The 26,954-nt window shown below is 48.0% G+C and overlaps 1 protein-coding gene across 2 annotated transcripts in view; it reads left to right on the forward strand.

Annotated features, from left to right (window-relative positions):
- The first annotated feature begins 4,292 nt into the window (after positions 1-4,292).
- Positions 4,293-26,954, forward strand: part of Il34 (interleukin 34) — a 34,919-nt gene continuing 12,257 nt past the window's right edge. For both annotated transcript variants that reach the window (XM_048355147.1, XM_048355148.1), the window contains exon 1: positions 4,293-4,344. The gene's annotated coding sequence lies outside the window, so the exon portion shown is untranslated. The remainder of the gene's footprint in view (positions 4,345-26,954) is intronic.

Here is a 26,954-nt window from a genome sequence, read left to right on the forward strand (position 1 = left end):
GTACTTCACAAAGTAAAGCATTCCTCTGCATCCACTCAACCACCTAAATGGAGAGTTCTCTGCAGCTAGCACTAGTGTGACTAGAATCAGGAATGGAGGTGCTAGGATACAACATTTGACTGCAGCCAGCAGTCTCCCCTCCAGCATAGAGGAGAGGGTTAGTTACACCCTTCTATTGAAACGAAGTATACTGATCCTAGATCTCTCAGGAGACCCAGTAGGTTTTGCTAGGAATCGAGTCTCTGGGTACCATTTTCCCTCACTGAGCTCATGGGTTTGCAAAGGAGCCTGTACTTCTGAGTTGCATTTGGGAAGTCTCATTTTAGGGCTTGTTTTTTCCTTAGGCCCTAACTCCATTCTATAGAAATGTGTGGTACTGACAGCCTAGTTGAGTGGTGGCTCTTTGTTCCTGCCTGCCTTCCTTCCACCTCTAACAGGTGTGCTCTTCCTAACAGGATCAGAAGTTATATAAGGAAGGAAAACTTGGTCTTTGAATAGTACCAGGAATTGTTCCTGCAGAGCTATTACTGCAGTTTATCATCAGTTAGCTGCTTTTCTGCCAGCAGATGAAGGGCTCTGGCAAGTTGGGTTTTTGAGTATAGTTGCAAGGAAGCGGGCTTGAGGATGCTTGGAGGAGGGATATCTTTTTCAGAGTTGCTGCCTCAAGACCTGCCAAAGGTGTTGGCAATATTTAGTGATTGGATAATCTGAATTACAAATTATTTCTGTGTAGTTGTTTAGAAACTGGATTGGCTCGTTGGGTTTAACTGAATAAACAGATAAAGAACAGTCCCTGGCCTCGCAAAGTCGGCTGGGAAGCTGCAAGGAGGGATGGTGCCAGGACCCTGAGCCGTCTGCCTGTGGTTATTAGGTCTGCTTGCATCCTGTTCTGTGAAGCCCCTGTGACTTGGATCTAAGAAGACCAAAAACTTTTCAGCTGCTTCAGCTTTCCCCTGACCTCACAGACAGAGGTTCTGCAGATGTTGTTTCCTTCGGAAGATCTCTTGCCAAGAATAACATTACTCGTGGGGAGGGGGTTTGATTGGGCTGGGACTGGAATGTTGCTTTTCTGTGTTTGTGTACATGTATTGTTGGCAGAACAGCTGCGGGGACCCAGGACGGCACTCTGTGTCCCCTGTCTAACAAGAGTGCCAGTGTCCAGGCTGCCTGGCGGAAAGGCAGGGGTCTTTCTTAAACATAGAGGGGAGCTAGAAATGCGGAGGCATCTACCGATGGGAATCGATTTCTGTCAGTTTCTGTCTGGCTCGGCTGGGGACACGGAAGGGCTGGTGCCTGCTTGGCCACGCTTGGTTTCTATTTGGGGACGTGACACATGAAAGGCTCATAACGTTGAAGTGAATGAAGTCAGCAGGTACTAATTACCACACAGTGTCAGCATCAGAAGGCTTGCCAGCCACAAGGAGAGAGTTTAACTAGGCAACAACTCTACCTTTTTACCAGGTCTATTCTATACCCAGAAGTTGGGCAAGGGTGTTGATACACTAGCCATCTTCATCCCTGTTGAAAATGGTGAGTGCTAGAGTCTATGATGGTGAGAGCTTCAGAAGAGCCCAAGGCCCGTGTCTGACACCTTAAGATCACACACAGCTTTAGACTTTCAGAAAAAGACTCAGAGGTCTCGAGTCTGAAAGAGAATAGGAGGGGTAAATAGCCAAGACTTTTAGATCAGAAAGTGATAAGAAACCTATACTGGCTTATTTAGGGACCAGCTTATCCCAGCTGGTCATCAGAATGGGCTGTGTGTACCAGGATAGAATCCTGGTTTTATTAAAAAATCTTGCTTTTAGGGGCTGGGGATATGGCCTAGTGACAAGAGTGCTCACCTCGTGTACATGTAGCCCTGTGTTCGAGTCCCCAGCACCACATATATAGAAAACGGCCAGAAGTAGCGCTGTGGCTCAAGTGGCAGAGTGCTAGATGAGCCAAAAAGCCAGAGACAGTGCTCAGACCCTGAGACCCAGGCCCAGGACTGGCAAAAAAAAATTTTTTTTTAAATCTTGCTTTTAAATGTTTCTCAATCCAGGGCTGGAGGTGTGGCTCAAGCAGCGGAGCATTTCTTTAGCAAGCACAAAGCCCCAGTTCAAACCCCAGTGCTACCCACCCCCTTAAAAAAAAAAAAAACCAATAGTTTTCTATGTGATGTAAACGATCACACCTGGAAATCAATGGCTGTGATGGAGCGGGAGGGAATGTAGTTGCTTGTTCAAGAATGAACAAACAAATTACAAAGAAACCAAGTTTGGAAATGAACAGTTTTAGAAGAGGCTGGCAGAGCCCCTCTCGGATATAGCTGAAGGTTGAAAGACTGTTCAGTACCTAGATTTGGAACCCTAGAGGCCAGCCTGCCTCAGTTCCCAGCCTTCCCTAGCGAGGTCCTCACTATTGCAATCCACAGCATACCACGCCCCTTTTCTGCCAACAAAATCTTGGGATGAAGGCCAGATGTGGTGGCCCATAACTATCCCAACAACATTTGAGGCAGTGATTGGTAGGATCCTGGTTCAACCATGTGTGGTGTGTGTCTGATCCTAGCTATGTGGAAGGCATAGGTAGAAGGACCAGGGTTCAAGGCTGGTCCTGCTTGAAAACTCCAGACTACATGAAAAATAACCAGAGCAAAAAAAGGATGGGGAATGGCTCACATAGGAGGAAGAGTACCACAAGGCCCAGTTTATACCCCAGTACAAGGTATGGGAGGAAAGAGGGGGGAAGCAAGGGGTGACAACAATGACTTTTGATTAAGTCATTTGGGGAGAGTTGTTTTCCAAGCTCCTTTTGAGTCATTCTGTGTGGTACACTGGTAACGTGATAGTCAAGAAAAGTATTAGTATTTACTGTGAGCTGTTAAGGTCTAGTGCTGTTACAGACATCAGAAACGTGAATCCACCCATCTGCCAAATTCCAAGCAGGGAAGAAGCGCATGGAAAGAGCACTGGACATGGAGTCAGTTGCCCTAGGTATGCGGTGGTAACCGAGTGCTCAGTGTTTTGAGGGGTATGGCCCTGGAGCTGCCTCCATCCTGATATATAGGGGGGCTTTGAGACCGGGGACCCAGGGAGGGCACAGTGGGGTTTGTGCCAGCTTTGTGAGGCCCCAGTGAAGTCCTGTGGCCGTGTTTCCCTCCCGTCCCCCCATCACCCCCGCCTCTGCCCTCCCCCGCCCCACAGGCTGCTGGCTGAATCAGCCTTGGCAGAGCTCCTGGCCCTGTCTGTGCGAGGGTGTGGCTAGAGTGACCATTCCTGGGGATGGGGATGGGGGCGGGGGGGGGGAGCCGGCTGCATTCCAGCGTGGGCATATTGTCCTGCCGCAAGGCCAGGAAATCTAGTTTACTATCAATGAAGAAAGCCCTTCTTGAACAACTACACTCATTGACATTTCCGATAGAGCATGCTCTCGTGTCTAAGCCTGCACGCCCAGAGTCCTAGATGGTCTGCGGAGTCTCAGATGTCAACGAGGAGGTCCCTGAAGAAGGGTTCTGTGCTCCTTTCCAGGGGAACACTCCCAACACAGACACCCCCTCCCCTGGCTCCCTTGTGAAGGCCATAGGGGGCCAGAATTGGCCACTCTTACTCCCTCTAAATATATTGTAGTGAAATCTGGGAACGTGCTGTGGAAGTGTTTTAGAGGTGATGGGGTTCCACCTGTGGGGTCCATAGAGCTGTTATGGTGGCCAGGTAAAACTTGGGGGGCGGGAGTTGTGTCTTTGGAGGAAGACTTTGGCTCCTGCCTCCAAGTGGCGTTCCCGCCGGCTCTAGAATGAGACCTCAGTCACCAGCTGTGGATTTGGGTAAGATGTGTGGCCTCTGTGAGCTCAGGGAGACTGGGTTATTTCTGGGTCACCTCTCAGCCCTCAGCAGTATCTATGCAGTAGATCTGTTCTCCATCTAAGCGTCCCCCATGGATGCGTGCTCCAGTCGTGATCCCAGCAATAGCCCGGTCCCGTTTTGTTCTAAGTTTGCATCTTGGGCTGTGTATTCTGGAGAGGGGCTGGAACTCAGAGCTTGGTTTCTTGTGATACTCGCCAAATTTTAACGTCAGTCAGAACTGTCCCTGGGCTGATTGTCCTCTCTGGGTGGAGGATTTCCTCCCAGGCAGGCCAGGCCACGTGGCCCCGCCCCGCCCTCGCTGGCTCCCTTTCCCCGCAAGTCAGAGCTGCAGTGGCTTGCTCCCTGCCCTCCCTGCTCAGCAGGCAGAAGCCTGGCTTGCATGCACTGAGGGCAGCCATAGCCTCTCGCACCTGGCAGTCACTGGCCACAGCCCCTAGGCACCTGCCTCGGAGCCCAGAGCAAGCCTGAAGGCCACCAGCACGTGTTAGGAGACCAGGTAAGCAACAGTGTTCTCTCACAGGTCCAGCTTTCCTTCCCTCTGCCTTTGACGAATGGCTTCTCCTCACCAAGTTAGCCGGGCTTTCTCCACTACAGCAAGAGAAACGGGAGCTAGACTTGATGCAGACAGTCCTAGCCAAGAGGCTCTGAAGTGGTATAATTGTATGTTCTCATTTTATTATTTTTTTTAACCTTTTCTTTCACAGCCTTGTAGGAAAAAGTGGACCCATATAACCTAAAACAAGTCGCATCTTTGTTCTCTCCAGTGAACCCATTTTCTGAAATGGTTGTCCTGGGTTACTTGTGCTGCTCTGCTGAATATTGCCTGTGTCTTCAGACTTAACGCATGTGCCGTGTGCATGAATGGGCACTGCATGAATTGCTTTATCAAAACTCCATTGACGCTGGGTGCTGGGGGCACACACCTGAAATCCACCCTACTCAGGGAGCTGAGTTCTGAGGATACCAATTTGAAGTCAGCCTGGGTAGGAAAATCCCTGAGGCTCGTATCGCCAATGAACCATCAAAAAAAGCTGGAACTGGAGCTGTGACTCACGAGGCAGAACTCCAACTTGCAGTGAAAAAGCTAAGGGACAGCCCCCAAGCTCTTAGTTCAAGCCCCCATACCAGAACAAGAATTGATTTCAGCAAAAGGGACACGGAAGCCAGAGGAATCAAAAACGGCAGGCCAGCCTGGGCTGTACCCTGAAGTTCAAAAAAACAACCCAACTGATTTGTAAATTATCTTTTAAAGGGAAATGGCATAGGTAAATCTCATCTAAACAGTTCCTGAAAAAAAAATGAAGCATTCTTTTAATTTTAGTTTAGTTTTTGGCCGGTCATGGGGCTGAGCTCAAGGGCATGGGCGCCGTCCCTGAGCTCTTTTGCTCAAGTCTAGCGCTCCACTTCAGCCACTGTGCCACTTCAGTTTTCTGGTTGTTAATTGGAGGTAAGAGTCCCACGGACTTTTCTGCCTGGGCTGGCTTTGAACTTTGATCCTAAGATCTCAGCTTCCTGAGTAGCGAGGATGACAGGCGTGAGCCATCGGTGTCTGGCTAAGTGGTCTTCTTTTATTTTTATTCTTATTTTGGGGGGTTTTCTTTTCCTAATATTTATTATCATAAAAATCAGAGGAAGGAACATGGAGAATAAAATCACAAGATAATTAAATAAGCAGTATTTCAGGCTGTGAAACAGACCAAAAGGTACAGCAATAGGGCTGGTGTTGCATACTTCCTATGTGCTGCAGTTTTCAGGCACAAATTGAGAAGTGACAGTTCAGTTTCTTTAGACCTCATGAGTTTAAGATAAAGCTCTTATTTTCCCAAATGCTCGATAAACCAATACATTTTAATTAAATTCCTCTTATGAATCCTATAGTGCAAGCAATATAAACACTCTAAAAGTTGAATGGGTTTTTTTAAAATGATTATTTAAGTTATTACTAAATGCATGGGTGAGCAATCTGGTTTCTATCTAGGAAACTCTTATTTCATCACTCAAAATTAAACAGCACTGCAGACAAACAGGCACAATAATCCTGGGTAAGAAGCTAAAAGTAAAAATATATTTATATATTTATATATATGCATATATGTATATACACAAAGCTTATGTGTCTTACACACTCGGGGAAGTAGTGACTGTGGATACTACAAAGCTAATTTGTCCCTCTCAAATAGTTTTTCTTACAGGCAACTTGTAAAGATAAGTGGTCTTCTTTTATACTTTGCATTTATTTTCAATACACAGCAACAGTGTGCAATTTTTTTTTTGCCAGTCCTGGGGCTTGACCTTGGGCCTGGGCGCTGTCCCTGAGCTTTTGTGCTCAAGGCTAGGGCTCTACCACTTGAGCTACAGCTCCACTTCGGGCTTTTGGGTAGTTTTTAGTGGATTTAAGAGTCTCACAGTGGGATGGTAGTGTGGCTTACTGGTAGGGTGCTTGCCTAGCAAGTATGAAGCCCTGGGTTCGATTCCTCAGCACCACATAAGCAGAAAAAGCCAGAAGCGGCGCTATGGCTCAAGTGGTAGAGCACTAGCCTGGAGCAAAAAGAAGCCAGGGACAGTGCTCAGGCCCTGAGTTCAAGCTCCAGGACTGGCAAAAAAAAAAAAAAGTCTCACAGACTTTCCTGCCCAGGCTGGCTTAGAACCATGATCCTCAGATCTCAGACTCCTGAATAGCTAGGATTACAGGTGTGAACCACTGGTGCCAGTTTATGCTTTTTTCCCTTGATTGTAAAGTTTAATTGCTCCCTGGTGTTTTTGCAATTAATAATTCAATTTTGATGGAGAGGTCTGTGAAAATAATTTCCTTTGGTCTTTTTAGTTTTGCCGTTTTCCTCCCACTTCCTGGAACTTATTCTCCATCCAGAATGAATGTTTGGGGCAAAAGGCAAGAAGATATTTGAAGCTCCTCTCATATTACATATGGAGTCAACTGACTCATAAGAATTTAGTAATTTCTGGGACCAAGGTGGCATGATGGGGTGTGTGGGGGACTTTCATTCTCTTGGGATTTTCCAGGGAAGGGGGTTAAAGGCAACTTAGCCTAGTGGTTAGGGTTTTCAGTAAGTATAGTATATATAGTTACTGGCTGACCTTGAACTCTCACCTGGTAACTTCATTGGGCCTCAAGTAATTTGTGTGTAAAATAGAAGTGATCACTTCCCAGGGATGTTGGGAGTCAGAGTCAGTGTGTAAGGAACAAGCACTTAGCACAATGGCTGGCATTTCTTCCACGTAATTTCCCTGGGCCATTTGTAGGATGGGCAGAATGAGAAAGTCAAGGGCATTTTTCTGCCCCAACCCCACTCTACTTGGGATGAAAGGCTTAGCCACCTGTCAGAGAGCTTTTTGACTCGATGCCAGTCTGTTCTGAGGCCAGAGGGCGAGGCTTCAGGATCAGGGGTTCCTTGAGGGATGCCAGGCTTTCGGCCTGTCACTGTCCTCAGATCGGATGCCACCTTTCCAGTCTCTCAGCCACTTTCTTCCCAACACAAGTTTAAGGGACAGAATGAGAGTTGCCAGGCAGTCTGCGTCCAGCTGCCTCTTGTAGGTGGTTGTCTCAGGTGCTGAGGAAGAGAGTGTTCATTCTGATCCTGGCTGTGGGCAGTTACTGGCCCTCCCTGAACCTCTCTTTCCTGTGTGGTAGTGACATGAGATAACATGGCTCACTGTTCAAAGATGGCGCCTCTGCATGGGTCACAGCCTTTGGGAAAGGAACAGCATGAGCAGTAAGATTTTCTTTTTAAGTCAGGTATTTGTTTTCTCCATTAACAAATGCATGTCAGGCTATCTGGCCATGGTTTGGAGAGCCAGGGAGAATATGCCTTGGAAGTAGGCAACACACCTCATTTGGACAAACTCGGTAATGACCATGTCTGCCTGGGTTCTCAGGAAATAGCCCATTAGGCAGAGATCACCAAATAAAAGTAATTAGCAGAGTGCCTGCAATCCTGGCGATGCAAGAGGCTGAGACCCGAGGATCGCAGATTGAAGCCAGCCCGGGCAGGAAAGTCTGTGGGACCCTGTCTCCTTTAACCAATAAAAAGCCAGAAGTGGAGCTGAGCTCAAGACGTACAGTGCTAGCCTTGCCTGAGTAAGTCCAGGCCCTGATGCACAGTGTTGCACTGATGTGTGCACCAGTACTGGTGCAAAAATAATAACTAGTTAAAAAGTGGAGCTGGAGGAAGAATAAGCTCTGTAGGGCTGCAGGGCTGGGGTTCAGGAAAGGCAGTGTGGGAATCAGACTGTGAAGGAGCTTGAAAGTCAAATGCTAATTTGGGTTTGACCTCAGTGATGTGGGGTTTAAACAGGTGTTGAGATCCAAGCTGGTAGCTTTGGTGTGGGGGCGGGGGAGGGATAAGGGAGTGTGGTACATATCTCAGGGACTTGGGTGGCATGCAGAAGAACTATAGAGTCAGGTCATCAGGATAGGCCTGGTGCTAAGAAGCCTGGCTTAGAACATGGGGTCTTGGGTTCTGGTCCCAGTCCTGCCACTAGAATCCATAATTCTACCATCTCAGGTGAGGGCTCAGGGCAAGAGGTTTCTTATGGTTCTTTCCTTTTCTTTGAGGGACCTGGAGTCCACAGATGTTGTAGCTACCTTCACTCTTCGCCTCTGCCTCAGTGACAGCACTGTCCTGTAGCTGCTCTGATCGGGCCTTGGTAGCAGGAGACATGAGGACTGGCCCTCTGAGCCTGAGAGGCCCTCCGTGGAGTCTGAGAACTGGGTTAACCAAGCCTGGGACAATCCCAGGAGGCTTCTAGGCTCCGGCTGTCATGCGTGTTTGCGTGTGAGAGCAATATCCCATGATTATGTGGCGGTATCTCCTGGGACCGAGGACCTAAGCTTTCCAGGGGCTGCGGGCTCCTACTGGGGGACCAGTCAGAAGGCTCCTTGGACCCTGTCCAGGTCAGAGGAGGTGGATGGGCTGGAGGTAGCTACAGTTAGGAAGATTTGGATGATGAATCTGAGAAGTTATAGCTAGGGATGTGGCTCAGGTGGTAGAATGTGTGCCTAGCATGTGTAAGGTCCTGAGTTCAAGCCCCAGTACCACCCCCCCCAAAAAAAAAAGAGTTGATCAGGCCCATGTAGCTCACACCTGTAATCCCTAGCTACTCAGGAGGCTGAAATCTGAGGATTGTGGTTTGAAGCCAGCCCAGATAAAAGTCCATGAGACTTTTTGTTGTTGTTGTTGTCAGTTGTGGAGCTTGAATTCAGGGCCTGGGCATTGTCCCCGAGCCTCTTTGTGCTCAAGGCTAGGGCTCTACCACTTGAACCACAGCACCACTTCTGGTTTTCTGGTGGTTAATTGGACATAAGAGTCTCACAGACTTTCCTGCCTGAGCTGGTTTTGAACTGTAATCCTCAGATCTCAGCCTCCTGAATAGCTAGGATTACAGGCATGAGCCTCCAGTGCCCAGCTTCAAGCATTTTTAGATGTGGAGTTTAGTAGTGTTAAATATATATATGAAAGCTCGATATCCACTGGGTAGTCCCTACCCCCTCATCCCATTTTCTACTTTTTTCCTCTGATTTTGGCTACTGTACTTTCCTTGTCTAATAGAAACATACAGTCTTTGGGGATTGGCCTATTAACTTAGCAGAATGTCCTAAGGTTGTACCATGTAATAGGAGTTCCTTGTTTTTAAATTAGAATATATTGTATCTATGTACATATATTTTGATTATCTATTTATCTGTCCACAGACTTGGGTTTTTTCTGTGCCTTGCCTATTGTGAATCTATACACATGGATGACTTAGCTATCCCTTCAAGTTTCTACTTTCAATTTTTTTCAGAGTCTACCCCAAAGTGGAACTGCTGTAATGTGTGGTAGTTCTATTTTTTTTTTTTTTTTTTTTTTTTTGGCCAGTCCTGGGGCTTGGACTCAGGGCCTGAGCACTGTCCCTGGCTTCTTTTTGCTCAAGGCTAGCACTCTGCCACTTGAGCCACAGTGCCACTTCTGGCCGTTTTCTGTATATGTGGTGCTGGGGAATTGAACCCAGGGCCTCATGTATACGAGGCAAGCACTCTTGCCACTAGGCCATATCCCCAGCCCCGGTAGTTCTATTTTTAATTGTTTTGAAGATCTGCCAAACAACAGAAAGGTTCCAAAGTTTCCACATCCTCATCAAAGCTTGTTATTTTGTGGTAATTGTTGCTAATAGTTGCTCTAATGGGTGGAGGGGCTTTCTCGTTAACTTATGTTCATTTAATGACTCGTAATCTTTTCATATGCTTGTTATCCATTTGTCTATCATCTCTGACGATGTGGCTATTCAACTCCCTTGCCATATTTTAATTGGGTTATTTTTGTTATTGATGTATTAATCCCTTATCAGATACCTGATTTTCAATTATTTTCTCCTATCTCTTAAGTAATCTCTTCACTCTATTGATTCTGTCCTGAATGCACAATCTAAAATTGTGAAGTCTCCACTAGGCTATATTTGCTTTTGTGGCTTGCATTTTTTTTGGGGGGGGGTGTCATATCTAAGAAATAAGTGCCAAACCCAATTTTGACATCTTTTCTCCTGTTTTCTTCTACGATTTCTAGAGTTTTTTTAGTCTATATCTTTTCAAAATTTTTAGTAGCTTAAAAAAATTAGAGGCGGAGGCTGGGAATGTGGCTTAGTGGTAGAGTGCTTTCCTAGCATTCATGAAGCCCTGGGTTCCATTCCTCAGCACTGCATACACAGAAAAAACCAGAAGTGGCACTGTGGCTCAAGTGGTAGAACACTAGCCTTGAGCAAAAGAAGGGCGGAAAACTCTTGGTAAGACTCTTTATCTCTAATTAACCACTCAAAAACCGAAAGTGGGGGCTGGGAATATGGCCTAGTGGCAAGAGTGCTTGCCTCCAACACATGAAACTCTCGGTTCGATTCCCCAGCACCACATATATGGAAAACGGCCAGAAGGGGCGCTGTGGCTCAGGTGGTAGAGTGCTAGTCTTGAGCGGGAAGAAGCCAGGGACAGTGCTCAGGCCCTGAGTCCAAGGCCCAGGACTGGCCAAAAAAACAACAACAAAAAAACTGAAAGTGGTGCTGTGGCTCAAGTGGTAAAGTGCTAACCTTGAGCAAAAGAAACTCAGAGATAGCACTCAGGCCCTGAGTTCAAGCTCCACAACCAACAACAACAACAACAACAACAACAAAAAATATATATATATATATGTTTATTATAGGAAATGTCAACAGAAATGGCAGATTCCCACACTCAGAGGTCCTCGCCCCCCAATATTTTACAAGACAACTCTCCAGATAGCCCTCGTTTATCACCTCTCAAAGTATAAATTACACAGGAAGTTTCGACATGAAGCATCGCTAAGCATGCTTAGAGGAACAGATATACCAGAAAGGCTATATCCATACAATGGTATATAACTCAGCCCTGAAAAAGGACGGGAATCCTATCACATGTGGATGAATCCTGAAGAATTATGTTAAGTGAAATAAGCCAGATACTAAGAGACAGATGCATCTGTGATTCCACTTTAGTGAGGTACCTAGAGTGATGAAACAGAAAGTGGAAGGGTGGCTGTCCTGCTGGGGAGCCAGGGAACATGGCTACAGAGTTTCAGTTTTGCAAGGTGAGAAAGTTCTGGAGAGAGATAGGTGGCTGGTGATGGTTGCACAACAATTGGACTGTACACTGCCGCTAAAAACTGTTCACTGGAAAGTGATTAAGATGATACATTTTATGTCACCTTAAAAAAATCACAGTAAAAAAAAGAAATCCTCCCAGGGATTTAGTGAGATGGAGTGTGTGGGAACTGTTATTCCCTGCCCCAGGCTTTCTAAGTCATTTTGCAGCCCCCCCACCCCAGGCCTCCCTGTAGGAGTTACCCCAACTCGATGGGAGAAGCTGGGGTTCCGCAGAGGCTTGGTGGCGGGATGACTGGAGCCCTTGTTCGGAAGGCTCCTCGCAGTTTGTGGGATGGGAGAATTCCAGGCAGCAGAAAGTCCCTGGCAAGGAAACTTGCTTTCCCTAAGCAGCGGTGTGCAGGGCGGAGATCGCAGCTCAGCCTGGAGTCTGTGTGCTGGGAGCTTTCTGCTAGCAAAGCAGGCTGCCTGGCGGAGGGGTACCCTCCCCACCCGTGGGGGGGGGGGGCAGGGGAGGAGACGGTGGACCGGCTGCTGGCACCGGAGACTCCAGCCATGAGCTTGAGGAAGGACCCTGGGGTGCGGGTGGGGGAGAGGAGCCAGGGGTGGGGGTGTCTCCAGGACTCTGCACCTGTCTGACAGGATCAAGGCGAGCGAGGTTATGTGTCATGGGTGTGTGTGTGAGGCGGCACCCAGATCAACCCAGGCCTCAGGGTGAAGGCGATGCTCAAGACCCCCCTAGCAGCTAGCAGGTGGGATGGGAGCTCTCAGTCTTCCACGCTGGATGGACGCGTCCCCTCTCTGCCCCCACCCCAAGCTGCGGCCCCGCCCCTGCCCCTGGCAGCCCTTTCTGGGCCCCAGGTGTGGCAGCCACCTCTCGCTGCTAGTGACTCAGCGCCGCCCCTCCCCTGCTTCTGGCTGGCACCTCTGGGAGCCAGGCCCCGCCTGCTTGGTCCTCCAGGCTGCGAAGGCAACGCCAGCCTTGCCTGGGTGCCACGCTCTTGTCGCTCAGCGCCAGCCTTTTTCCATTAGATGGGACCCTCTTGAACAACTTGCCCCCCTCGGCCTGGGTGGCGTTTATGTACGGCGGGGGGGGGGGGACAGGAGGATCATCACTTGCCTCTGTGCCAGCAGAATGGACGTGCTGTGATTATGCCTGTATTGCAGATGAGGAAACTGAGCCTGGCCTTTTTCCTCTTCCCACTCTGCCCCTGCAGGCCCTGCGGTTGGTTTCTGGGGCCCCTGGCCGCCAGCTGCACACGAGCCCACAGGCTGTCTCTTCCGCTCCTCCATTGCCTGCCCCACCACTCCAGGAGAGGCCTTGGCGGGTCTTCCTTATGGATGGGGAAGCCCCCTTTGGGTGTCCCCCAGGGTCCTACGGGGCAGCGTGTTGGGGGGAAACCTTCGGTAACTTTCATCTGCAGGCTCCTTCCCACCTTGCATTGCAGGGAAGATTCTAGAGTCTCTCCCCCACCGCTCCTGATTGGAGGGGGGGGGGGCGTGCTGTCTCAAGGTCTCATGACCCTGGGGAGCCAGAGGCCAATAAACCTGGCCTGGGGCAGGGTGCTTTCCTGTATCTTCCCAGGAAAGAAGGAAAGGAAGACAGGCTGCTTGGCTGGAGGTGTCTTCTTTGGAGAGAAGGCCACGGGTCTGGCTGGTTGCCGTTTCCCTCTGTGGGCTGCCTGTGGATGTGGTGTAGGTCATGTAAGGGTTGACTCTCACAGGGCAGTGATGGTTGTGGAATCTTTAACCCAACAATGCCAGGCATGGCTAGAACCTGAACGCGGAAGAAGCCAAGGCTGGGCCAGGTGTTAAAGAGGCTCTGTTTACCTGCAAAACATAATATTTACTGGGAAAAAAAAAGCAATATTTAGAATGGTTTTTGTGCCAGTCCTGCAGTTTGAACTCGGGGCCTGGGTGCTTATCCCTGAACATTTTTATTTTTTTTTTTGGCCAGTCCTGGGCCTTGGACTCAGGGCCTGAGCACTGTCCCTGGCTTCCTTTTGCTCAAGGCTAGCACTCTGCCACTTGAGCCACAGCGCCACTTCTGGCCGTTTTCTGTATATGTGGTGCTGGGGAATCGAACCCAGGGCCTCATGTATACGAGGCAAGCTCTCTTGCCACTAGGCCATATCCCCAGCCCCCCTGAACATTTTTTGCTTAAGGCTCAACCATTTGAGCCACAACTCTACTTCCAGCTTTCTTGGTGGTTAATTGGAGAAAAGAGTCTTACAGACTTTCTTGTCCTGGCTGGCTTCAAACCACCATCCTCAGATCTCAGCCTCCTGAGTAGCTAGGATTACAGACATGAGCCACCAATGCCTGGCCAGATAGTTGTGTGGGCCTTGGACTCAGGGCCTGAGCACTGTCCCTGGCTTCTTTTTGCTCAAGGCTAGCACTCTGCCATTTGAGCCAGAGCACTACTTCTAGCCATTTTCTATATATGTGGTGCTGGGGAATTGAACCCAGGGCTTCATGTACACAAGGCAAGCACTCTTGCCACTAGGCCATATTCCCAGCCCCTTGCCAGATAGTTTTTTTTTTTTTTTTTTTGGCCAGTCCTGGGCCTTGGACTCAGGGCCTGAGCACTGTCCCTGGCTTCTTCCCGCTCAAGGCTAGCACTCCGCCACTTGAGCCACAGCGCCGCTTCTGGCCGTTTTTTCTGTATATGTGGTGCTGGGGAATCGAACCTAGGGCCTCGTGTATCCGAGGCAGGCACTCTTGCCACTAGGCTATATCCCCAGCCCAACCAGATAGTTTTTTTAAAGCTCTGCTTAAAGAGAAACAAACAAAAAAAAAGCCAAGTCGGGCATGTAGCTCAGTGGCAGAGCACTGGTCTCAATGCACAAGGCCCTGGGTGCAATCCCGAACACTTCAACAAACACAAACATCAAACCCAAATAACTTGTTTTTCTTTGTGATACTGGAGACTGAACTAAGATCCTAGCCAATAGAATTTCCAGAGCACGATTTTAGATTTGCAGAAAAGCTGAGCAGACTTGAGGTGAAATAGCTCTGGGCTCCAGCCAGCGGGCCCTGCCTCACCTTGACTAGCACAAGGTCAGACACACAGCATCTGCTTTTGACTTTGAACTGGCAGGCCACTTCTCCAGCTCCACATCCTCATGGACTTCCTCAGGCCGACCTCCTTCCACTCACAACCAGGCTTTTTTTTCCCCCTCTAGATTGGGGCTCTCCCACATGCCAGAGGAGTGCTCCATTACTGAGCTACTTCCGCAGCCTACCATAAGGCTTTGTGTGGCCACACCACATGGATGGGTTGAGTGTGATCTTTCCCTTTGGCCTTTAGACTGTTGCTCTCCACTGATAAGTTCTTCGCCCAGCGTGGCATGAAGGTTGTCACTCTAACGCAGAGTTAACAGAAAGAGCCCTGTGGTTAGATATACTTAGGTTGGATAGTTGCATCCCTGCTTGCAAGTTACTGAGCATTCTGAGTCTTGGCTTCTTCATTTTTGAAATAGGAGTGAGAAATCCTAACTCTGCTATTGATCTGTGGGACCAAAGAGTTGAGATTAGTGACTTGAAGTCACTCACATTTGCTATTGTTATTATTGTTGTTGCTATTCAAGATAAGGTCTTGCTCTGTTGCCCAGTCTGACATAAAGATTCACAATTGTCCGGCCTCGGCCTCCCAAGTGCTGAGATTGAAGATGTACAGCACCATGATTAGCTGTTAATATTATTCTTGTGAATACCATTGGTCCCCTGTAGTCTATTTATCCCAGATGACTGAAGAAGTTTCAGCTCTATCTGGTGGACCACAGCCAGCATTAACAATCCAGTATGTGGGCTGGGAATATGGCCTAGCACATGCATGAAGCCCTGGGTTCGATTCCTCAGCAGCACGTATATAGAAAAAGCCAGAAGTGGTGCTGTGGCTCAAGTGGTAGAGTGCTACCCTTGAGCAAAAAGAAGCCAGGGACAGTGCTCAGGCCCTGAGTTAAAGCCAGAATTGGCAAAACAAAAGCCAAAACAAAACAAAATCCAGTTTGTGTGTGTGTGTATGAGAGAGACAGACAGAGACAGAGAGACAGAGACAGAGACATAGAGACAGAGATAGAGAGAGACAGAGAGAGACAGAGACAGAGGGAAGGAGGGAGGGAGGGAAGGAGAGAGAGTATCCTGGGCCTTTTCGGTGGCTAAATCGAGATAAGAGTCTTACAGACTTTCCTGCCCAAGCTAGCTTCGAACCATGAGCCTCACACCACAGCCTCCTAAGTAGCTAGGATTACAGGCATGAGCCACTGGCACCCAACAATCCATCCAGGTTGTATGGGCCTAAACATCCCTGACACAAGGCAGTTCCATCTATGTGGCCGTCCTCAGCTCTGACTAGCAACTCAAGCCATTTTCCTGTCTCTACGTTTCCAGCACCTGTCTCTCTTCTGCCCATGAAGTGGTGGTGTCCTAGAAATGACCTTGGAGCTCTCCTTCCACTGCAGAAATAAGAGAATATGAGAAAGGAAGGCAAGGAGCCAGTGCAAAGAAAAGCAGTGTGAGGTTAGATTAGATAGTCTGAGAAGAAAACTCTATGAAACATCTAGAAAGTTGGGCCACAGCACAATAAATATCTATTTTTCCATGCAGAGCTGAGCTACAGGAAATAAAAGACATTCCATAGGAGGAAGGAATTTGAGAAGTAAAGTAAGGAGGGAGCTATTCCATGTTGCCTGTCTTTGCTGATCTGATAATCCAGGGATTCAGGTCTTAATTGTCACGGAGGATGGAAATTGGACAGAGGATGGAAAGTTGATCCTACAGGAGATAAATGTAAAACTAACAATATGACATAACTGTTCAAATCTCATTCGCGGAAGATAACTGTCTCTGTGTATTTATGTCTGAAAGATTTTGGAAAATGAGAAATTACAGATGTACACATAACTGTGATGCAGGTGGAGTCAGAGAGCTACATGAATACAGTGAGTCACTTTTATTGGACTCTTTATGACCCAGCTTCCCTTCTTGGTGTACATCTGCGCGTGTGTGTAAGCGGGAGCGAAGGCTCACGCTCGCAACCCTAGCTACTCAGGAGGCTGAGATCTGAGGATCACGGCACAAAGCCAGCCCAGGCAGGAAAGTCTGTGAGACTCTCACCTCAAATTAACCACCAAAAAGCTGGAAGTAGAGCTGTGGCTCAAGTGGTAGAGTGCTAGCTTTAAGGAAAAGAGCTCAGGGTCAGTACCCAGGCCCTGAGTTCAAGCCCCAGGACTGGCAAACACACACACACACACACACACACACACACACACACACTAGCTCCTGGTATCTTTGTAAGAGGAGAGACACAGACCCAAATCTGTGTATTATTAATATAATGTATTAAGAATATTTTTACCAGGCAGGATGGCACATGCTTATAATCCCAGCATGGGGAAAATGAGAAAGAAAGGAAATCTTAATTTCTTAACCTTTTTTTTTTGTTGTTGTTGTTTTTGGCCAGTCCTGGGGCTTGAACTCAGGGCCTGAGCACTGTCCATGGCTTCTTTTTGTTCAAGGCTAGCACTCTACCACTTGAGTCACAGCGCCATTTCTGGATATATGTAGTGCTGAGGAATCAAACCCAGGGCTTCATGTATGGGAGGCAAGCACTCTACCACTAGGCCCTGTTCCCAGCCCAGGAAATCTTAACTCAGTGCAGTAGAGCAATAGGAAATAGCCATGTATGGTTTTACTTGTGACAACACCCTTGCATGCGTGTGATGAAAAACAACTAACAAGCAATCAAAACCAAGCTAGAGATCCAATGAAAACAGCTCTCAGGCTGAGAGTATCCGTCAGTGGTGGAACCCTTACTTCGAATGTGCAAGGCCTTGGATTCGATCCTCAGCAATGGGGGGGAAAAAAGAAAAAGGAGAAAAGGCCCCTTAATTTCAGTGGGGCTGATGTTCCAAGCAGGGAAAGAAGATGTGGGACCCCATGATCGGATGGTTGATGTCAATGCTCTGCAGATGCGGGCAAACCAGACTGTGAGACAGAACCCGAGGGCCAGGCCCTCGAGGGGCACGGCTGTCCCAGCCAGCGTCCACAGAAGAACAGGACTTGAACCCAAAGTCAATAAGTGTCAGGGCCCAAGTCAGGAACAGACCGCCCGTGGGCTAAAAGCTCTGGAACAAAGCCGTTCTGTTCATTAAGACTTCCATTTCCCCTTTGTTTTCCACTAGGAACATTCCAGACTAGTGAAGAAGTGGTTCCTGGCAGCTGGTCTGCCATTCTGGGTCTAGATTGGACCAGGGAACAGAGAGGGGCCTGGCCAAGTGGGGCTATTCAAGAGGGGAGGGAAGGGGGGATTCACGTCACTACCCCGTTCGGCGGGTGTTAATGGGCCGAGGCCAGTCTTTCATGGCGGGCAGCTGCAGAGGTTCCTCGGCTTTCCTAGCTCTCCCTCCCTCCACCTCCCATCAGCCCTCACATGTCTAGACATTCTGTCTTCCTCCGGTTCCCACAGAAGGGCCTGTCAAAGGGTGAGTCCCAGGAAGGGAAGGTGACTCAAGGAAAGAAATCATTTGGCCCCAAAGCGCATCTTTAAAAGGAACAGCCTATCTGGGCATGGTGACACGCATCTGTCGTCCTAGCTTCCTGAAAGGCTGGGATGGGAGGCTCCCCGGAGCTCAGTGATCAGGGCCCACCTGGGCAACCTCATGAGAGACACACGTGCTCAACACCAACCCACCAACCAGAAGGCCAAACAGCCTGGTCATCTGAGCTGAGCCCCGGGTCTGGAGGCTTGGCCTCCCCCGCGGGCTCAGGCAGGTTTGTAGCACAGAGCCGGGGTGGAGGCAGGACAGCCCTGCCAGACAGGTGGCAACAGTGCCGCTCTTGCTGTCCAAGTGGCCTCGGGTAAGTCATTCACCTTTCCCAAGGTGCAGATTCCGCATCTGGAAAACGCTTGAATTGCAGATTCCAAAGCTTCGGCACCGAGAGCAAGGCCTAACCAACCTTCACCTCTGCTCTTCCCAGGAGAAAATGGAGGCTTAGAGAAGGCGAAGTGGGTGGCCCCAGCTCTCATTTATCTCATTGCATCTTGCAGGAGCAATACTGGGGCAAGATGTCCTGACAAGAGTCTCTGAACTATTACAGGCAACAAAACTGCTGGCCGGTGTTTCCTGGTGCCTGGCAAATGTCCCCAGTGACACATTCGGGGGGTAGGTGTCATGGGTCTTGACCTGGGCTTAGAAGCTCAGGACCTATAACTTCTCTCTTCTATTGTTCAGTATTTCAATGAGACAATGCATTCTTGTGGTTAACATCCCATCATAAAGAACAATTTTGAGTTTTCTTCATACATTATCCGGTAAATCTTCTCTATGGAGAAAATTTTTCAAGAACTTTCAAGAACTCCCTAATTTCTGGACTTCATTTTTTTCCTACTTAAGCTGATCACTCTGAGTCAGGGGGGAAAAAAAGTCCATTAAATAACAGAATTATCCCCTGACAAAATATCCATCAAATTATGGATTTAAGCTGGGTGTTTGGGAATCCTAGTGACTCAGGAGGCTGAAACCTCAGGATTGCTGTTCCAAGCCATCCCCATCTGGCTTAACTACCAAAAGGTTAGAACTAGAGCTGTGGCTCAAGTGGTTGAACCTTATCCTTGAGTGAAAAGGCTAAGGGGCAGTGCCCAAGCCTTGAGTTCAAGCCCCAGTATTAGCACGCACGCATACACACACACACACACACACACACACACACACATTTTGCTGCTTCTGCTGAGCACAGTTTGCAAAATAGAATGAATGCACACTGCTCTGAGCCTATTTGCTTCGCTGATTAAGGCACCTTGTGCCTTTGTGTCTCAGGAACATTCAGGTTATTTTCCATCTGTTATCACAGACATGGTTCTGCTGGGTGCATTGCCTCACAGATGTGGCGTTTTGCAGATGCACTCTGTATATGTAGGATAAATTCCAACAAATGGGATTGCTAGGTATCTGCATTGGTAATTTGGAGAGAGAGGCAGCCAAATTGCCTTGATAAAATTAGTCCTAGATCAGACCTGCATCAGCTCTGAATGAGAAATCGTGTTTTCCCACGTCATTACCAATGCACCACATTGTCAGATCACTGGATTTTTACCAATCTGATAGGTGGGAAGCTGTGACTCAATTTCATCTTAATTTAAACGTGTGATAAAAAACTTTTAAATGTATACAGCATGTCTAAAGACCATTTCTATTCTTTCTTTATGACTATCTTCCTCGCATCTTTTGCTTATTTTTAAAAATTGGGTTGTTGGCTTTTTTCCTTTTTTATTTCTAGGGGCTGTTTACATATTAGGGATAAACCTTTTACTTTTGATCTGAATCCAGTGTAGTGTTTCTCTTTCGGTTTAAAAAAAATGGAACTGGGTGCCAGTGGCTCATGCCTGCAGTCCTAGATTCTCAGAAGTCAGATATGAGGATCACGGTTCAAAGCTAGCCCAAGCGGGAAAGTCTGTGAGAATTTTATCTCTAACCACCAATAAGCCAGAAGTGAAGCTGTGGCTCAGGTTATAGAGCGCCAGCCTTGAGTAAAAAGGCTCAGAGACCCGAGTCCCAGGACCTGAGTTCAAGCTCTAGGACTGGCACAAAAAGAAAAAAAGAAAAGAAGTTGGCATGCACAAAGTTTTTATCTTTTCTCAGTCAAACCACATTTCATTGATGGCTCCAGGAAACTGGCTCATAGGTACAAAAAACCCAACTTTCTCATTTTAAGATGACAGAATGTGTCTTACATTTCCTTGTTACTTTACACTCAAATTTTTATCCATTTGGAATTTATCCTAGTATGTGTGCGGAAGAATGGCTCCATCCTTCTTTCTTTTTCCAGATGGCTCTCTCTTGCCTGCTAAATGGAGAGGTTATTTTAGCACAAGCCTTTTCCCTTTATACATTTGGGTCTGTTTCAGAATGTGCTACTCTTTCCCTTAGGTTGCCCTGGTCTATTCATGTTGGTTCATGATCCTACTGTTTTGTCTGCTAAGGTTAATAATATTAAAATATATTTTAATTTCTTGAGTTCTTCCAGTCTACCTTGCTTATTTATTTTGCGTTGTCAGTACTAGGGCTTGAACTCAGAGCCTCATGCTCTTGCTTGGCTTTTGGCTCACAGCTGGCACATTACCACTTGAACCATGGCTCCACTTTCAGCTTTTTGGTGATTAATTGAAGCTAAAAATCTCATAGACTTTTCTCCGTAGGCTGTTTGAACCTCAATCCTCAAATCTCAGCCTGCTAAGTAGCTGGGATTATAGATATAAGCTACCAGTGCCCGGCTCTGGCTTCGTCTTTTTAATTATATTCATTTTGGTACGTGCTTAGTAGTAATTAATAGTGGTCCTAATTTTCACTTCTTTGCTTATAAGGATGTGTGTGTGTGTGTGTGTGTGTGTGTGTGTGTGTGTGTGTGTGTGAGACCGCTGGGGCTTGAACTCAGAGAGCTTGGGTACTATCGCTGAGCTGTTTTGCTCAAGGATAGCACTTTTCCACTTGAGCCATAGCTCCACTCCCAGACTTTTGGTGGTAAATTGGAGATAAGACCCTCAAGGACTTTCCTGTCTAGGCTGGCTTTGAACCATGATCCTCAGATCTCTCTGTTCCCTGAGTAGCTAGGATTACAGGCATGTGCCACTGGTACTCCACTAGAAATTACATTTTTTTAAACTCTCAAATGCCAAAATAAATAAACAAGATAGGCTGAAAGAACTCAAGAAATTAAAATATTAAAATAAAAATATCTTAAGGAATTAGCTATTAATCCCTACTTTAGTAAGGATTTTTTTTTTTTTTTTTGTCGGTCATGGAGCTTGAACTCTAGGTCTGGGCACTGTCTCTGTGCTCTTCAGCTCAAAGCTACTGCTTTACCACTTGATCCACAGCACCACTTCTGGTTTTCTGGTGATTAATTGGAGATAAGAATCTCCTGGACTTTCCTGCCTAGGCTGGCTTTGAACCTCAATCCTCAGATCTCAGCCTCCTGAGTAGTTAGGATTACAGGCATGAGCCACTGGCATCTGGCTAAAAAGGATATCCTGATAACAGAATAAAAAGATTGAAAAATTTTAAAGGGTTATCCAACATTTACAGATCTCCTAGGGTCTATTATTATATTCGAGGTTTCTGAATATTGAACCATCCTTGCACTCTTGGAATAAATTAATTTTGGTTCTTCTGTGTCCTGTGTTGCCGGTGCCAATGTGTAGCTTGCGCTTTGGACATGTATGGCATTAGTGCCTGTAGGCTAATGCTTCTTTCCTTTTGTAGGGAACCACTAGAATGATTCTCTTCAGGAATCCCAGGGTTTCCCACCAGTTTGGGGGGGAAAAAAAAACCCTGCATGATTCTGACCTCATTCTTCCCAGCTTTTTCTCTTGTTTTTGTTAATGTTTGCTGAAAAACCAAACTAAACCATACTCTATTAAAACCCAAAAAACATAACTGAATAGCCTTCATCCTGTTACATTCATCTGTGTTTGTGCAGTGTTCTGAAGGATGTCCCAGCAGGCTTAGAGTCGCTAAAATTAACTTGGGACTCCAGCCTCAAATATTTCTCAGGAAGGGTGAAAAAAAAAAGTTAAAAGGGTCAGAAGCCAAACCAAGCCTTTGGGTTCTCAGTCAGTGGAGGATGTGGTATTTGTTTTGTAGGATGGTACAGTAATTCAGACTGGCCTCACGCATATAATCCTAGCTACTCAGGAGACTGAGATCTGAAGATTGTGGTTCAAAGCCAGCCAGGGTAGCAAATCCGTGACACTCTTATCTCCAATTAACCACCGGAAAACCAGAAGTGGTGCTGTGGCTCAAGAGGAAGAACACTAACCTTGAGCTGAAGAGCACAGGGACAGCACCCAGGTCCAGAGTTCAAGCCCCATGACACACAATAAATGAATGAAATAAAATAAAAAGATAGTGGCCTTTAAATGAAATCCTTGAAATGAAATCTGCATGAAATCCCTGCTCCATCACTGAATTCTTGTGTAACCTTGGACTCAGGAGAATCAGTTATAGATAGAAAAAGTCTTGAGAGTCTTAACTCACTGCAGAGCTACAAAAAAATCAATACAGTGTGGTACTGGCATAGGAGAGACAAGTATGTCTAAGAATGGAGCACTGGGGAAACTGAGGCAGGGGATCTGTCTCGGTTACATAGCAAGAACTTTTTTTTTTAAAGCAGGAAGGAAGGAAGAAAAATAGGGAAGGAAGGAAAAAAGAAGAGAAAGGAAGAAGGAAGGAAGGAAGGAAGGGAGGGAGGAAGGAAGGAAGGAAGGAAAGAAGGAAGGAAGGAAGGAAGGAAGAAAAGAAGGGAGGGAGGAAGGAAAGAAGACAAGACAATCCACAAAATGGGAGAAAAGATTTGCTGGTCATATCTCTGATAAGAATCTGGAACCCAGACTGGGAATATGGCCTAGTGGTAGAGTGCTCGCCTAGCATGTATGAAGCCCTGGGTTCGATTCCTCAGCACCACATATATAGAAAAAGCCAGAAGTGGCGCTGTGGCTCAAGTGGCAGAGGGCTAGCCTTGAGCAAAAAGAAGCCAAGGACAGTGCTCAGGCCCTGAGTCCAAGCCCCAGGACTGGCAAAAAAAAAAAAAAGAATCTGAAACCTAGAATGTATTTTTAAAAAAAACAACTCTTATAAGTAAGAAAAATGAAGACAATACAATGGGTAAAGGAACGGAATAGGCATTTCTCCAAAGAGAATATGCAACTGGCCACTAGGCTCCTGGAAAAATGCTCAACGCCCCTAGCTGTAATGGAAATAAAAATCAAAACCATAAAGTGATAGCGCCTCCCACACCCGGAGCAGCCTCAGTGGAAGGGGGCAGCAACAAGCGCTGGCGAGCAGCTGGAGATGCGGGAGCCACGCACGCACGCACGCACGCACGCACGCACGCACGCACGCACGCAGGGTGGAAATGTAAAATGCCACATCTGGATTGGGACGCCGACTGGCGGTTCCATGGGACCCAACAACTCCATTCTGCCCTGTCTACCATCGCTCCTCCACCCTGCCACATGGTTGGCGGGGGGGGGGGGGGGGCGGTTCAGTTACCTGTGGTCCATGTGGAGCTAAAAGAATCACGTGGAAAATCCGGGAAAGCCCTGACAACAGCTTTCACGGTTGCATATTGTCCTAACTAATGCGATGAGAGCTTTCGCCATCCTGTTCCATCTCCTTGCCCAGTGTATGTATGCTGCATGTGCCCATTAGCCACGGAGCTGTGCAGGTTTTTGTGTGTGTCTTCCAGTCCCCGGCAGTTGAACTCAGGGGCCCAGGTGCTATCCCTGAGCTCTTTTGCTCAAGGCTAGTTAGTGATCTACCACTTTGAGCCATAGCTCCACTTCCAGTTTTCTGGTGGCTATTTGGAGATAAGAGTCTCATGGACTTGCCTGCCCAGGTAGGCTTTGAACCGCAGTTTTCAGATCTCAGCTCCTGAGTAGCTAGGATTACAGGCGTGAGCCACTGGTGCTGGCTTAGCTGTGCAGATTGTCAATTCTGATTGTGAGATGGCAGTGCTGTGTTCACACAACCCTTACTGCACTTACGAGTGGCCTCACAGAGTAAGGATGTTGGGTAATTTGAATATGTCAAGGAGAAGCTGTAATGTGTTTCTTTTAGATCAAAAGTGGTTCTTTTAGAACATTCTCTACTCAGTAAGAAAGACAACATAGTAAAGCCGAGGTTGCTGAGGTATAAATTGCTCTCCGAGCTCTTACTTTACCTAAATTATAGATGAATTGCTCTCATAGCTGTGTGTGTATGGAGAAGAAAGGATATACAGAGTTGGGGACTCTGCAGTTTCCGGCACTCGCTGGGGGTCTTGGCACACTCCCCCGAGGATAAGGAGGATAAGAGGGAACTATTGTACTGAAGAGAATTGAAAACACATGTCTACACAGAGGCTTGGATCAGTGCTGTTAATAATAGTGGAAGCATCTAAGTGCCGGTGGCTCACGCCTGTAAACCTAGCTACTCAGGTCACTGAGATCTGAGGATTGTGGTTCATTGAGAGCAGGGGCAGGAAGGTCTGTGAGACTCTCATCTCAAATTAACCACCAGAAAACCAGAAATGGAGCGATGCTTCAAAGTAGTAGAGCACTAGCCTTGAGTGAAAAAGCTCAGGGACAGCACCCAGGCCCTGAGTTCAAGCCCCATGACTGAAGGAGGGGTGGGAGAGGCTCAGAGATTTTTCCTGTCTAGCCTGACTTTGAACCCACAATTTCAGATCTTAACCTCCTGAGTAGCTAGGATTACAGGTATGAGCGCTAGTGCCTGGCAGGAAAAGATATCTTTATACGAGGAGTGTTATTTGGCAAGGGAAAGGAGTGGGATATAGGTCCAACATCCCTGCACTAAAAACCTGCAATTCATGGGGGCTGGGAATATGGCCTAGTGGCAAGAGTGCTGCCTCGTATACATGAAGCCCTGGTTCAAATCCCCAGCACCACATATATAGAAAATGGCCAGAAGTGGCGCTGTGGCTCAAGTGGCAGAGTGCTAGCCTTGAGCAAAAAGAAGCCAGGGACAGTGCTCAGGCCCTGAGTCCAAGGCCCAGGACTGGCAAAAAACAAAACAAAAAACCCTGCAATTAAAAATATTCTAGATTATGAACTTTTCTGAGTGCCAACAGAAGGCAAATTTCCCACACAACTTCCAGACTCTTCTACACAGAATGAGCTGGGAGGTCTGGAGGGCCTGTGGCCTCGTCTCCATGTCCACGTTTACCAGCTCCGTTTTCTTTCATGTCTAGGCTGTGGGGTATGGTATGGTAGCTGAGAGCCTTTTGGTCCTGGCCTACTTAGGGGCCAGGGGGTCAGGCTGGAAGGTGGCTCCTGGGTCGGGCCTGGCTGCTTTGGGGAGAGGGATGTGGCTGGTGGGTGTACTAGCTGGGCTGCACACATGGCTCCAATCCTTCAGCACCCCCACCCCCCAGGCCCTTTGTGATCCCGGGCAGCGCCCACACCAGAAGTGCAGTGCACGTGGGGGTTGCTGAGGGCGCCCATGCGTCCGTCCAGCCACTCCGGAGACTCAGCTCGGCACCGTCTCCAGGGGGAAGCCAGCTGGGGTGGACGCGTTCAGGAGACACCTTTCTCCCATTCTCGGAGCGCTGCTTCTCTTGTGAGAAGTCGCCTGGGTGAGCCTGTCCAGTGAGCAAGGCCAGCCTGGGTCTGCACAGATTCGGCCCACAGGAGCCAATCCCGGCCTGCTTTGGCAGAGGCCATTCCTGGTGCTTCCCGCCTGCGCCACACCTCCTCCGGGAAGCCACCCGGGTGACCTCTCCCAGGCCAGGCCCTTCCCAGAGGCAAGCGGGGGGGGCAGGGGCCACCGGCTCAGCTCGGCTCCACAGCTGAGAGAGTGCACACTTGGGGTCTTTCGTGTACATCCTGATTAGCCAACTGCATCCACTCTTTTGGGGCCAGGACACAGGCTCTGGGGTCCAACTGCCGTGATGCTAACCCAGGTTCCATGCTCCCTCCCTGGGGGGTGGTCTTGGCCTTCTTTTCCTCCTCCTCCTCCTCCTCCTCCTCCTCCTCCTCCTCCTCCTCCTCCTCCTCCTCCTCCTTCTCCTCCTCCTCCTCCTCCTCCTCCTCCTCCTCCTCCTCCTCCTCCTCCTCCCCCCCCCTCTCTTCTTCTTGGCTGTTTTTATGTTTTTGTAGCAATACTGGGACTTGAACTGAGGGCCTCAAGCTCTCCTTTAACCTGTTCACTCAAGGCTAGCACCCTACCACTCAAGCCACATTTCCACTTTTGGCTTTTTGCTAGTTAATTGGAGTCTCTCGGCTTTATCTGCCCAGGCTGTCTTTGAGCCACAGTCTTCAGAGTAGCTAGGATTATAGGTGTGAGTCACCAGCACCAGCTTTAGTTTTTATTTTTTGTAATCCAAGTGATATCAGCACTTGACTAAAAGAATAAGATCGTGCACCGCCTCAGCCAGCCTCAGCCTGTTTTCTTCTCTCCTACCTTCAGGAATCTCAAGTGAAACAAAACAACAAAACAACCTTCCAAGGCTGGGGGTGTCGCTGAATGGCAATTGCTCACGTGGGATAGGCAAGGCCCTGGTTTTATCCACAGAAGCAAAGGAGAAACCAAACCAAAACAATAGAAAACCAAGCACTCAGTCACCTGTGGATCCAATCTGCAAGTAGCGCTCACATACTGGTTCTCACCCAGCCCCCATCTTGACTTCCCCTTCCACAGCAGATCCCGCTCTGTCACCCCTTTTGTCCCCCCCCCCCCCCCGCCCTCTCCCTGACCTTGGCCCTCCCAGTACATGTCAGCATTTGCTGAAATTGCTAGTCATTTTTTACTTATTTCTATGACTTTGAAGATGGTCTTCACCACTGAGCTATGCAGACAACTACACCCACTCCTATTTTTTTTGTTGTTGTTGTTTTTTGGTACAACTCTTGCCCTCATGAACTTCCCAATGGTGCTGTAAGTCCTAGTGGTGGAATGGGGGAGGATGGAGAGGCACATTTCCAAATTCTTTTTTTTTCTTCTG

This window comes from Perognathus longimembris, chromosome 10, assembly GCF_023159225.1.
Source record: "Perognathus longimembris pacificus isolate PPM17 chromosome 10, ASM2315922v1, whole genome shotgun sequence".
Lineage (NCBI taxonomy): Eukaryota > Metazoa > Chordata > Mammalia > Rodentia > Heteromyidae > Perognathus > Perognathus longimembris.